At 45.6% G+C, this 11589-nt stretch overlaps 1 non-coding gene and 1 pseudogene across 1 annotated transcript; both read left to right on the top strand.

Annotated features, from left to right (window-relative positions):
• Positions 1 to 4994: 4994 nt before the first annotated feature.
• LOC128097993 (U6 spliceosomal RNA) lies at positions 4995 to 5101 on the top strand. The gene has a single exon (XR_008214045.1). It is a non-coding gene; the product is annotated as a U6 spliceosomal RNA (small nuclear RNA).
• A 5809-nt stretch (positions 5102 to 10910) lies between these two features.
• On the top strand, positions 10911 to 11009 carry LOC128098026 (uncharacterized; annotated as a pseudogene).
• The last annotated feature ends 580 nt before the right edge of the window (positions 11010 to 11589 follow it).

The following is an 11589-nucleotide window of genomic DNA, read 5'->3' as shown; positions in this document are numbered from 1 at the left end:
TTTTTTGAGACAAAGTCTCATCCATAGCCCAAAGCAGCCTCACACTTGCCTTCCAGCCTCAGTCTCTGTGGTGCTGGGATCACCAGCCTGGCCTGCTCCACCACGCCTGTCTCCAACAAAGTTTCTTGAGTAGGAGGAATGAGACGACTGAAGCTGCCCAAAGCATGGATCTGAGCAGCAGGGTGCTCACAACTAGGACATCCACATGTTGACCCCAAAGATGGGAGGAGGGAGACCACCGGCCCAAATCACCACAGCCAAATTATTAGTTAAAGCAAGTGGGTTTTTTTGTTTTTGTTTGTTTGTTTGTTTTTAATTGTATAGATAGGCTGTCTCCCCCTAAGGCAGGGTTTGAAATGTTAGCATCAGATGTGAGGAAGACGAGGCTTTTATAAATCAGGGATAGGGAGTTTCCAAATGGATTTGACAGGCAAAAAAGGCTGGTTTACCAGGAGCAGAACATAAACATAACAAGTTAGTCTCTCCTGAAACAAAGACATGGTTACGAGGTGGGCAAAACAAAGTGATCATAACACGTCATCATATAACCTTTTGAAAAAAAGATGGTTATAAATAATTTTTTGAATCAAAGACATGATTGCCATTCCTGGAACAGGTGGTACAGAACCAGGAATAGTTAAGATTACCGGAGGGGTATGGCCCAATCCTTGAAAAACATGTTTAATCATAAACAGGAACAAACCTAGTTTGTCTTTCCTATAAGATGGCTTTTATGCTTTTGATGGAGACAGGCTGGTTTCTCACACACAAGACTTTCGAATAGATTCGGTTTATTCACATAAACATTCTTTATAATTTCATGCTGATATAAAAGTTAAGCAGACATCTCACCAAGCATAAAACAGCTATTTGGGTAGAAATGCAGCTGCAGGGTTCCATGGGGGGAATCTTCCCCACTGAGGATGCTTCTGAAGCTTGCAAGCTCGACCTACCTCCCCATGAAATCCTTTAGCTGTTCCAGACTCAGAGGAGGTCCCTATGTGAACCCAGTGACGGTGATGCAAGTCACCGAAGCCAGGGTCAAGCACAGAGTCTCAAATCCTCTTGCGGATGGGTATCAACAAGGGCTAAAGAAGCCCTGTCTTGAGAGCCCAGCGGTGCAGTCCTAGAGACCATTCCCAAAGTTCTGATTTGTGTATCATTTCATTGAGCGATAGCCTTGTGCTATCAGTTTTTACAGTGGGCCTTGTGGTTAGTTCATTAGCATATCAAGGCCTGTTCTGGGCTAGCCTCTCTCTGAGCTGCTGCATGGCCTGGGTGAGGTTTGCTTCTGAGCCCTAGCTCTTCCTGCTCTCTATCAAATTCATGGTCTCTTTTTTTCTTTAACTGTTGTTATATGCGTGTGTGTGTGTGTGTGTGTGTGTGTGTGTGTGTGTGTGTGTAGTTATACATTCCTAAATGCGTCCTGCTCAGTCTGCATCATGTTACTTGTATGTATGTTTCCAGGGCTGACCTTTTGGTACTGGATAACCAACTGATGTGCTTGCTCTTCCCTGAGGAAGACTATTTCTCTCTCTCTCAGCATCCTTAGGTGCCTGTAGTTCTTTGTGTAGGGTTGAGGCCTTGTGAAATTTCTCCTGTTCCCACTGACATGTCTATGGTCCTGTTCAGCTCATATTTAGGCAGTTGTGTTGATGAAACTTTCCAGGTGTAGCTTCTGACATTTCCTAGGAGACCCTCCTCCATCCTGACTCTTACAAAACACTTTGTGTGTGTGTGTGTGTGTGTGTGTGTGTGTGTGTGTGTGTGTGTGTGTGTGTGTGAGAGAGAGAGAGAGAGAGAGAGAGAGAGAAGGGCCTCCTGTAGTCCAGGCTGTACTTGAATTCACTATGTAGCCAAGGCTGAGCTTGAACTCTTCATCCTCCTTCCTGCACTTCCCAAATGCTGGGATTACAAGTATAAGTAACTGTGCCTTCTTTCCATGAAAATCTTTATCAGTTGATGAGAAGTTTTGATGATGGAGCTTCGGTGACTAGGAAAATTCATCCATATGTTATTTCCTTACAGCTTGAGTACAAAGACCCATTCCTCTTAAGCTTTAATTATCAGAAAATTGATCAGGTGTCAAAGAGTGGCAGATGAATTGCACCAGAGATCCAAATGTGTAAGAGGCTGACTGGCTTCTGTACGGCAAACGGCGCCTCCATGTTTGGCTCAGGGTTCATAAACACGGGTTCTGTTGGCTTTTGTGTTTTATAGATTTAACTTATTTTTATTTTGTTTTCATTGATGTTTTGCCTGCATGTATGTCTCTGTGAGGATGTTAGAAGCCCTGGAACTGGAGACAAGTGTGAGCTGCCATTGCATGATGGGAACTGAGCCCAGGTCCTCTGGAGGAGCAGCCAGTGCTCTTAACTACTGAGCCATCTCTCCAGCCCCAATTGGGCTGGCTTTTTAATAGTTGTCATGTTCCTCAGGATGGGATGGCAACAGATCGGCAGCCCAGGACTAGGGATATAGCGGGCATGCCTTTGCTTGGTGTGTTCAATTCGCAATGCTGAAGTAAGGGTAAAGACAGAGGGGGAAATAGAGTAGACATCACAGGTGGACAGGGTGGCTGAGGTGGGGGTCTGAATGGGGGTTGGTATGGGAACAGGAGGGATAGGTGGGGGGAGGATGGAGGGAGAGAGTACTGGGAGAGACAACTGGAATCAGGGACACCTCTGGGATGTCCTAGAGCAATGGAAACTCCCAGCAATCTACGAAGGTGACCCTAGCTAAGACTCCTAGCAATCAGAGATACAGAGCCTGGACCGACCATCTCCTGTAACCAGGCAAGACTTCCAGTGGAGGGGTTGGAACCCCAACCCAGCCACAAAACCTCTGACCTACAATTCGCTCTGCCTACAAGATATGCTGGGACAAAGGTGACGTAGAAATTATGGGAGTGGCCAACCAATGATTGGTCCAGCTTGAGACTAATTATGAGAGGCAGCCCACCCCTGACACTGCCTGAAGGGCCAGGACCCAGGACCCAAAGGCTGGATAGCTCAGAAACCTAGAATAGAACCAAACAGGACTGGAAAAAAAAAGTCAATGAAATAATTCCCAATGATATTCTTCTATACTCATAGATCAGTGCCTAGCCCAACTATAGTCAGAGAGCCTTCACCCAGCAACTGGTGTAAACAGATGCAGAGACCCACAACCAAACATTAGGGGGACCTTGGAGTGGGATTATGGGAGTGAGAGGGGCCAAGGACACCACAAGAAAACCCACAGACTCAACTAACCTGGGCTTATAAGGAGCTCACAGAGACTGAACTGACAACCAGGAGCCTGCATGGGACTGACGTAGGCACACACACACACACACACACACACACACACACACACACACACACACACACATATATATATATATATATATATATATATATATATATATATATATTACAGCTGTGTAGCTTGGGCTTCTTGTGGGACTCCTAACAGTGGGAACAGGAGCTGTCTCTGACTCTTTTTATAGGCTTTTGGGACCCTACTCCTCATACTGGGTCACCTCACCCAGCCTTAATAGGAGAGAAGGTGTCTATCAAGTCTGCAACTTGATATGCCATGGCTGGCTGATACACGTGGGAGGCTTGCCCTTTTCTGAAGAGAAAGGAGAAGTGGATGGGGGGGGGATGGGGACATGTCCAAGGACTAGGAGGAGAGGAGGAAGGGAGGGAAACTGTGATCAGGCTGGGAAATAATTAATTAACTAACTTGAAAAAGGCTAAAAAAAGAATAAAGACAGAAAAGCCCAAGGATATATGAAAAACAAACAAATAAAAAACCAAAAACCCTTATGGAAACCTACTGCCTTGTATGCTAATTAAAATACAATTTTAAAAAAGGAAGTTTGAGCACAGGAACCCTGCATGGACGGACAATGCTTCCCCAAGAAAAGATGCGTTATTAAATGAATATCTCAGTGTCAGACCAGTTGTCGGTCAAGGCAGCCCTGGAGGCCTCTCCAAAACAACATAGGCTGTTGCCAACGGTCTCACTTGCCACCATAAATAAATTGAAGGTGGCTGGCATCAGCGTCCTGGATAACAAAAATCTCTTTTTTAAAATAACAATCACTATTTGTGTGTTTCTGAACATGCACATGTCCATGAATGCTACACATGCATGTAGAGTTGGGGGACAACTTTGGGGAGGCAGTTCTATCCTTCTACCAACCATGTAGACTGAGGATCAAAGTCAGGCTATCATTGTCTCTCCAAGCTATCTTGTCTCCCCAAGAATCTTTCATTTGGCCTCTCCCTAAAGGAAGAACCATCTTGCTTATGAGAATGTCACCATGGCCACTTGTGAGTACTAGCTTAAGATGAGTGAGGGCAGGGTGTGTGGCCTCAGAAGGGAAAGAGAACGGAGATGGCTGGGAGCATGAATTAAAAAGCATTACCTACCTTTAATCCCAACAGAGGCAGGCGGACCTCTGTGAGTTTGAGGCCAGCCTGGTTTATATTGCAAGTTCCAGGCCAGCCAGGCACACATAGTGAAACCATGTCTTACCAAACCAAACCAAACCACAACAAAAAAACTAAGTGTAATGGCTTGAGGATTGCTTCTCCTTTGAGGCCAACCTGGGCTACTCAGTGAGTTCTAGGTCAGCCTAGGCTACAAAATTAGATACTGTCTCAAACAAACCAAAGAAACGGCAAACAATAAGAGCAACAGTGTTGATAGCTTACCCTCTCTAACCCCAACACTTGGGAGGTGGAGACAAGAGAATCAAGAGATCGAGGTCGGGGCTGGTGAGATGGCTCAGTGGTTAAGAGCACTGGCTGTTCTTCCAGAGGACCTGGGTTCAATTCCCAGCACCCATATGGCAGTTCCTAACTGTCTGTAACTCCAGTTCCAGGGGATCTGACATATTCAGACAGACATACATGCAAGCAAAACACCAATGCACACAAAATAAGAATAAATAAATCATTTTAAAAAAAGATGCTGCCTTAAAAAAAAAGAGATTGAGGTCAGTGCTCGATTCTGTAGCACATAGTCTAAAATTGGAACGATAGAAAGAAGATTAGCATGGCCCTTGCACAAGGATGACAGGTACATTCGTGACGTGTGTCATATTTTAAAGTTACCATAACAGGGCGCCTGTACTAGGCTTTTTCTTTTGGGCCACCAACCAACTCCCATGACATGGAGCCTTCTTATTAGTTGTGGATATTTAACCTAGCTTAGGCTCGTTTCTAGCTAGTTTTTTTTTTTTTTTTTTTTTTTTTTTTTTTTTTTTTTTTGGTTTTTCGAGACAGGGTTTCTCTGTGTAGCTTTGCGCCTTTTCCTGGAACTCACTTGGTAGCCCAGGCTGGCCTCGAACTCACAGAGATCCGCCTGGCTCTGCCTCCCGAGTGCTGGGATTAAAGGCGTGCGCCACCACCGCCCGGCTAGTTTTTTTTTTTTTTTTAACTTAAATCTCTTTACCTTTTGCCTTGGGGCTTTTTACTTTTCTTTTCCTTCTATATCTCTTACTTTCACTGCTTCTCATCCTGGCTGACTGGCGGCTGCCTGGCTTTCTGCCCTGGGTGTGTCCCTCTCTTTCTCCTCAGTCTCCTCTTTCTTCTTTTTTTTCTCCTTCTTCTCTTGAGCCTAGATTTCTCCTCCTACTTTGTATACGGAAGTTTCTCTGGTCCTGCTTTGCTCAGCGGCTGCTCTGTCCCAAGTAAACACACAGAGGCTTATATTAATTACAAACTAAATTATTAACTAGTTCTTACAACTTAACTCAACCCATTTCTATGAATCTATATGTTGCCATGTGGCTGTGGCGTTACTGGTCTGCTGGCATCTTGTTGCTCCTTGAGCGATGGTCTGGCATCTCTCCTCCCGCCTGTCTCTTTCCTGTGTCTCTGCTTGGATTTCCCACCTGCCTCTAAGCTGCCTTCCTATAGGCCAAAGCAGCTTATTTATTAACCAATGGGAACAACATATATTCACATCCCACAGCACTACTTATTCGCTCTGCCTGCCAGCCCCGCCTACCTTTCTCTTGCCTAACTATTGACTGTTCAGCTGTTTATTAGACCAATCGGCTGCCTTAGGCAGGCAAGGTGAAACAAATGCAACACATCTTTACATAGTTAAACACACATCCTTACATTGTTAAACAAATGTAGCATAAACAAATGTAACACACCTTTATACCATTAAATACTCCACAGCATAAACAAATGTAACACATCTTTGCCTATTTAAAATAATATTCCACAACAGGCCCCCAAAACTTAATAGGCCCCCAGACCTTAGTACAACTGACTCCATGATAGAAATATCATTTAGGTTGTAAAACTCAGCACACAGACAGCACCACCTGCCAAAAGTAAAACGAAGATTTAATCCATCAAAGTTCATAGTTCTGGGAAAGTCTCTAAATGTGCTAACCTTGCTTTCTGGCTTTTGTAGTTTGCTTTTGGCTAACTGTTCTTGTTAACTGAAGTATGTCAACCCAGATCATGGATTTTGTGCTTAAAAGCTCACCCTGAGAAAAGCTCAGAGCTACATTGTGCTCCCGAACACCCAGTGCAGTTGCCTGCTGGCTAACAAAGACTTTCTGTTGGCACAAACCCACGTCTGATCAGTCTTCTCTGGTGGATAACCTACATTACACTTGGTCAAAAAAGGGCTATTAGTGGTGGAAACTATAAAGGCCATGTGGACACCTTGGCATCTCCGCTCAAGAGTTGGCCACCCCTAAAGAGGAAGAACAGTCATCTTTCCTGCACCTTGGCTACCTTCCTAGACAGAACCTTCTGCTTCCATGTAGACAAAATAGGTTTGGAATGACAGTCTGTATAGTCCTACCTCTAAAACAGAGGCCCTGCTTCCAACAGCACTATTTATAGTAACTAAACTTATTACTGCTAACTCTTGTACATCAGGAAACATGAAGCTTAGGAATTCTTCATAAAATGCAGCCTAATGAAATTAAATTCCACAACTATTAAAAAAAAAAGAAAGAAAGAAAAGAGTTCAAAATCGTCCTTGGCTACTCAGCTACGCAGCTACATAGCAAGACAGACAGACAGACAGACAGACAGACAGACAGGAGATAGCTTGCCCTTCCCTGGGAACTGCCTTCAATGGTCACAAGTTAGCACTTTCAGCACAGTTGAAAGAACTGCAGGCAACTCCTAACAACCCTGCCCTGGCTTCCCTGAAATTCACATCTTGAAGCCTAGGTACAAAGATCAAAGGCAGGTCGTTAAATTGGAAACAGTGCTGCATTCTTTTACAAATGCAGAAACCTAGACCTTATAGACATGGGGATTGAGCAACCTGCTCAAGGGCATGCAACCACTCGCCACTGAAAGCCCCAGAACCTTCAAAACACAAGTACTTATTCCTGTAGATCAGCGGTTCTCACCTTCCTAACGCAGCCACCCTTTAACACAGTTCCTCTGCTGTGGGGACCCCGACCATACAATTACTTTTGTTGTGACGTCTTAACTGTGACGAATCGTAATGTAAACATCTGTGTATTCTGATGGTCTTAGGCAACCCCTGTGAAAGGGTCATTAGACCCCAAAGGGGTCGTGACCCACAGGTTAAGAACCACTGTTGTAGAGTGCCAGTTAGGTGCGAAGCACTCTACTGTGGTCCCGGACCAGGGATGTGCAGGAGAGCTGGATCCTGGGCCATCTGCTACTGCCAGAAACAACAGGAAGTGGACCAGGGATGTGCAGGAGAGCTGGATCCTGGGCCATCTGCTACTGCCAGAAACAACAGGAAGTGGAGGAGAAGTTCACTGACACTTCTTTTTCTCTTCTCTCTCTCTCTCTCTCTCTCTCTCTCTCTCTCTCTCTCTCTCTCTCTCTCTCTCTCTCTGTCTCTCTCTCTCTCTCATTTTGGACTGCTTTGTAGTAGCATATGCATGTAATACTAGCACTGATTCGGAAGGCTAAAGGCATAAGGATCCCATCAGTTCAAGGCCAGCTTGGTCTACAGTGTGAGTTCTAGACCACCAAAGCTACATAGTGAGATCTGTCATTAAAAATAAAAAAGCACACGCCATGCTCTGTTGTTTGTTCACATCCATGAGAGGCTTGCCCCTTTCAGAAGAGAAACAGAGGAGGAGTGAATTGGAGGGTAAAGGGGGAGGGAATGGAAGGAGAGGTGGGAGGGAAAACAGGTCCGGATGTAAAATAAATGAATAAAATTAATTAATTAAAAAGAGAAAGAAGAAAAGAAAAAGAATATCTGATCATAAGTGGGGCTTAATCACAGCACTAAGGCCAAGGCAGGCAGATCTCTCTAGGTTTGAAGCCAGCCTGGTCTACACAGTAAACTCCATGCCAGCCAAGGCTACATAGCAAGACTTTGTCTTCATTTTTTTTTTCTGAGTTTGAAAACTATTGTCCTATGCCAGATGTGGTGGCCCACACCCTTAACCCCAGTACTTGGTAGGCAGAGGCAGCCTACTCTACAAAGTGAGTTCCAGGACAGCCAAGGCTGTTACACAGAGAAACCTTGGGGGTGGGGGTGGGGGAAGAGAAAAAGAAGAAAACAATTATTGTACTGCTAATCAACTATCCCCACTCTAGAAAGGCCGAGAAATTAAAGAGAATTATTAAATACAATAGAGAACAGCCCTACTTTCCGAATGGACCCATGACTAAATTTTGGATGGACTGGTATGAGTGAGAAAACTTGTTTTTTTTTTTTGAGACGAGGTTTCTCTGTGTAACCCTATTGAACTGAAAGAGATCTGCCTGTCTCTGACTCACAAGTGCTGGGACTAAAGGTGTGCACTACCAGGCCCAGCAAGAAAAACGTTTTTTTTTTTTGGTTTTTCAAGACAGGGTTTCTCTGTGTAGCTTTGCGCCTTTCCTGGATCTCGCGCTGTAGACCAGGCTGGCCTCGAACTCACAGAGATCCGCCTGCCTCTGCCTCCCGAGTGCTGGGATTAAAGGCGTGCGCCACCACCGCCCGGCAAGAAAAACGTTTTTAAAAGGTATTCCTCCCTGTGATTGGAGATAAGGCTTGTGACAGGCAATATGGCTCCAAGTCAGATGTCTCTATTTCCTGCTTCCTGTTTAAGGGCACATACAGATTTGCAAAAATACCAAGAGGGCATTACTGAAAGCAAATTAATAGTACAGATTAGAGGTACACACTGTCAGGATGGACAGCCAGCCACACCACTGACACCTGATTATTCTGTAGGCTTTCTTGAATGGGGCTCTAGAGCGGGAGGAGTTGGGTTAATAAGAGATAGCGCAGGTGGTTCTGCGTTTTGATTGATTGGACTGTATAATCATTTTTCTGCTGTGCATGTTCCTTCCCATAATACTTATGATTATTTAACACATCTAATTAAAGCATAAGTGGGCAAATAGAGGATTCTTCCTCCAAGCTTACTTGAGGACATAGCTTCTCTTGTTTATATACTCCAGACCAGTTCAGACCTGATTGGTCTGTCTCTGCTCTACCCTTGGACTAAGGTGTATTGAGAATACATTTGAATAGAAACATCCAAGTATGATGGTCTTTAAAGGGAGGGGGAACTTACCCATTGTTCAGAGACGGGTGTGTGTACAGGGAGCCGGGTGTTTTGTTCAGGGAAAGAAGTGTGTGTAGAGCACCTGCAGGTGCAGGAAATGAGTTGCTAAGTACCTTATTAGAATTTGGAGTGGGTGTATGCCTAACACAAACCCCAGTCCCAGCCTACTAAACTGTTACCTCCGTTTTCTTGCCTTACCATAGAGTGCATAAGCAAAATTAAGGAACTGTGTACAAATTAAGAAGCTGCTTGGGGAACTGGCAAGATGGCTCAGTGGCTAAGAGCTTTGGATGCTGTTGCAGAGGACCCGGGTTCAATTCCCAGCACCTACATGGTGGTTCATAACCACCTGCAATTCCAGTTCCAGGGAGCCCTCTTATGACCTCCACAGGCACCAGACACACATATGGCAAACAGATATACACGCAAACAAAATATTCATACACAAAAAAATAAATAAAAATAGACCCCTGCCCCAGGCCATGCAGCTGGGGCCAGTGGAACTCAAAGGATCGCAGCCCAGTCTTTCTAGCCCAGGCTTTCTAGCCCAGGCTCGTGATAGCTCTCCAGCCATGACCCTCTACGTCTAAGCCTCTGAGCGGGACAAGGAGATCCACAGGAGCGCCTGAGGTGGGCCTCCCCAGACTCCGGGGAGAAAATGGTTCGTGTCCTGTGGACAGAGGCATATCTGAAGAGGCCAAAGAGATGAAGAGACAGAGGACATGAGGAGCCGGCTGAGGTGGGTGGCTCCATTGCCACTCAGGGCCGTGGTGATGTCTGGGCCTGGGCTGCTGCTGAAGACCATGTCTGGGTTCATGGCTCTGATGCAGCCACGGTCTCTGTTGATGTCTGTAGCTCCCGAGAGCACCAACGGCAGAGAGGATAGGGCTGTACAGAGTTGGCCCCGCCCCTCACTGGCTGTTATCTTTCACGGCAAGGCACAGTCTGAAAACCAGTATTTTACACAATGTGGAGTAACTTAGAGCAGGGCACAGCTTGATCTCAACAGAGGTGCTAGAGGATGGCGTGTGTAGCTCGGTGGGAGAGTACTTGCCCAGCGTGTGGGGAAGTCATGGTGCTTCATCTCCCGTCTAAGGATAGAGGGAAAATGTCAGAGAAGTATAAAATGATGCTTTGGGGCTGGGGTGTAGCTCAGTAGATAAGGAGCTTGCCTCGCATGTCAGAAGTCCTAGGTTCAGTCCTTAGTACCACATGACCTACGTGTGGTGGTGCACACCTGTAATGTGGGAAGAACAGATGTTCGCAGTCATCTTTGGTTTCATGTTGTAGATCAGTCCGGACTACAGGAGCCAATCTCTTCAAAGACAGGAAGAAAGAAAAAAGAAGAAGGAGAAAGAAAATGAAAGGAGGCTTTGTCATCAGTGATTGCTTCAGCGGCAGGATATTAAAACTGGAAAGACAGAGAAGATCAGCACGGCCTCTTTGCAAGGACGGCACGTGAATTCATCAAGAGTTAGCTATTTTTTTTTTTTTTTTTTTTTTTTTTGGTTTTTTCGAGACAGGGTTTCTCTGTGTAGCTTTGCGCCTTTACCTGGAACTCACTTGGTAGCCCAGGCTGGCCTCGAACTCACAGAGATCCGCCTGGCTCTGCCTCCCGAGTGCTGGGATTAAAGGCGTGCGCCACCACCGCCCGGCTGAGTTAGCTATTTTTATTCCCATGGTTGAAGAGGGGAGATCTTGAGAGGTCCTAAAATTGCATCTAGTGTTTTGAATTTTATAATAAAAAATACCATTGAAAGGTTTACAACATGCCCCCATGGTCGGGCGTGTTCGCATATGCCCAACAGACACTTCCACCTAGCCAGTTCCAGGTCAGGATAGCCATTTCCGGGTCAGGGCATCTCGCGTGACCAAGATCCGTGACGTTCCATTGGCTACGTAGGCGCGCAACGTGGCCATGTGATCTACGCGCTTGCGTGTAGTAGTGACGCTGATCTGTCCACGCCCAGCCTTTAAAATCCAGCGCCATGTTCCAGGTTCCTTCTTCTTCTTCTTCTTCCTCCTTCTTCTCCACACACGTGTTTCCTGCAGGCCTGTTCACTCTC

This window comes from Peromyscus californicus, unplaced genomic scaffold, assembly GCF_007827085.1.
Source record: "Peromyscus californicus insignis strain IS unplaced genomic scaffold, ASM782708v3 Scaffold_5__1_contigs__length_169319896, whole genome shotgun sequence".
NCBI lineage: Eukaryota > Metazoa > Chordata > Mammalia > Rodentia > Cricetidae > Peromyscus > Peromyscus californicus.
Note: the sequence above shows the minus strand (reverse complement) of the source record. Positions and strands in the feature narration are given on the sequence as shown.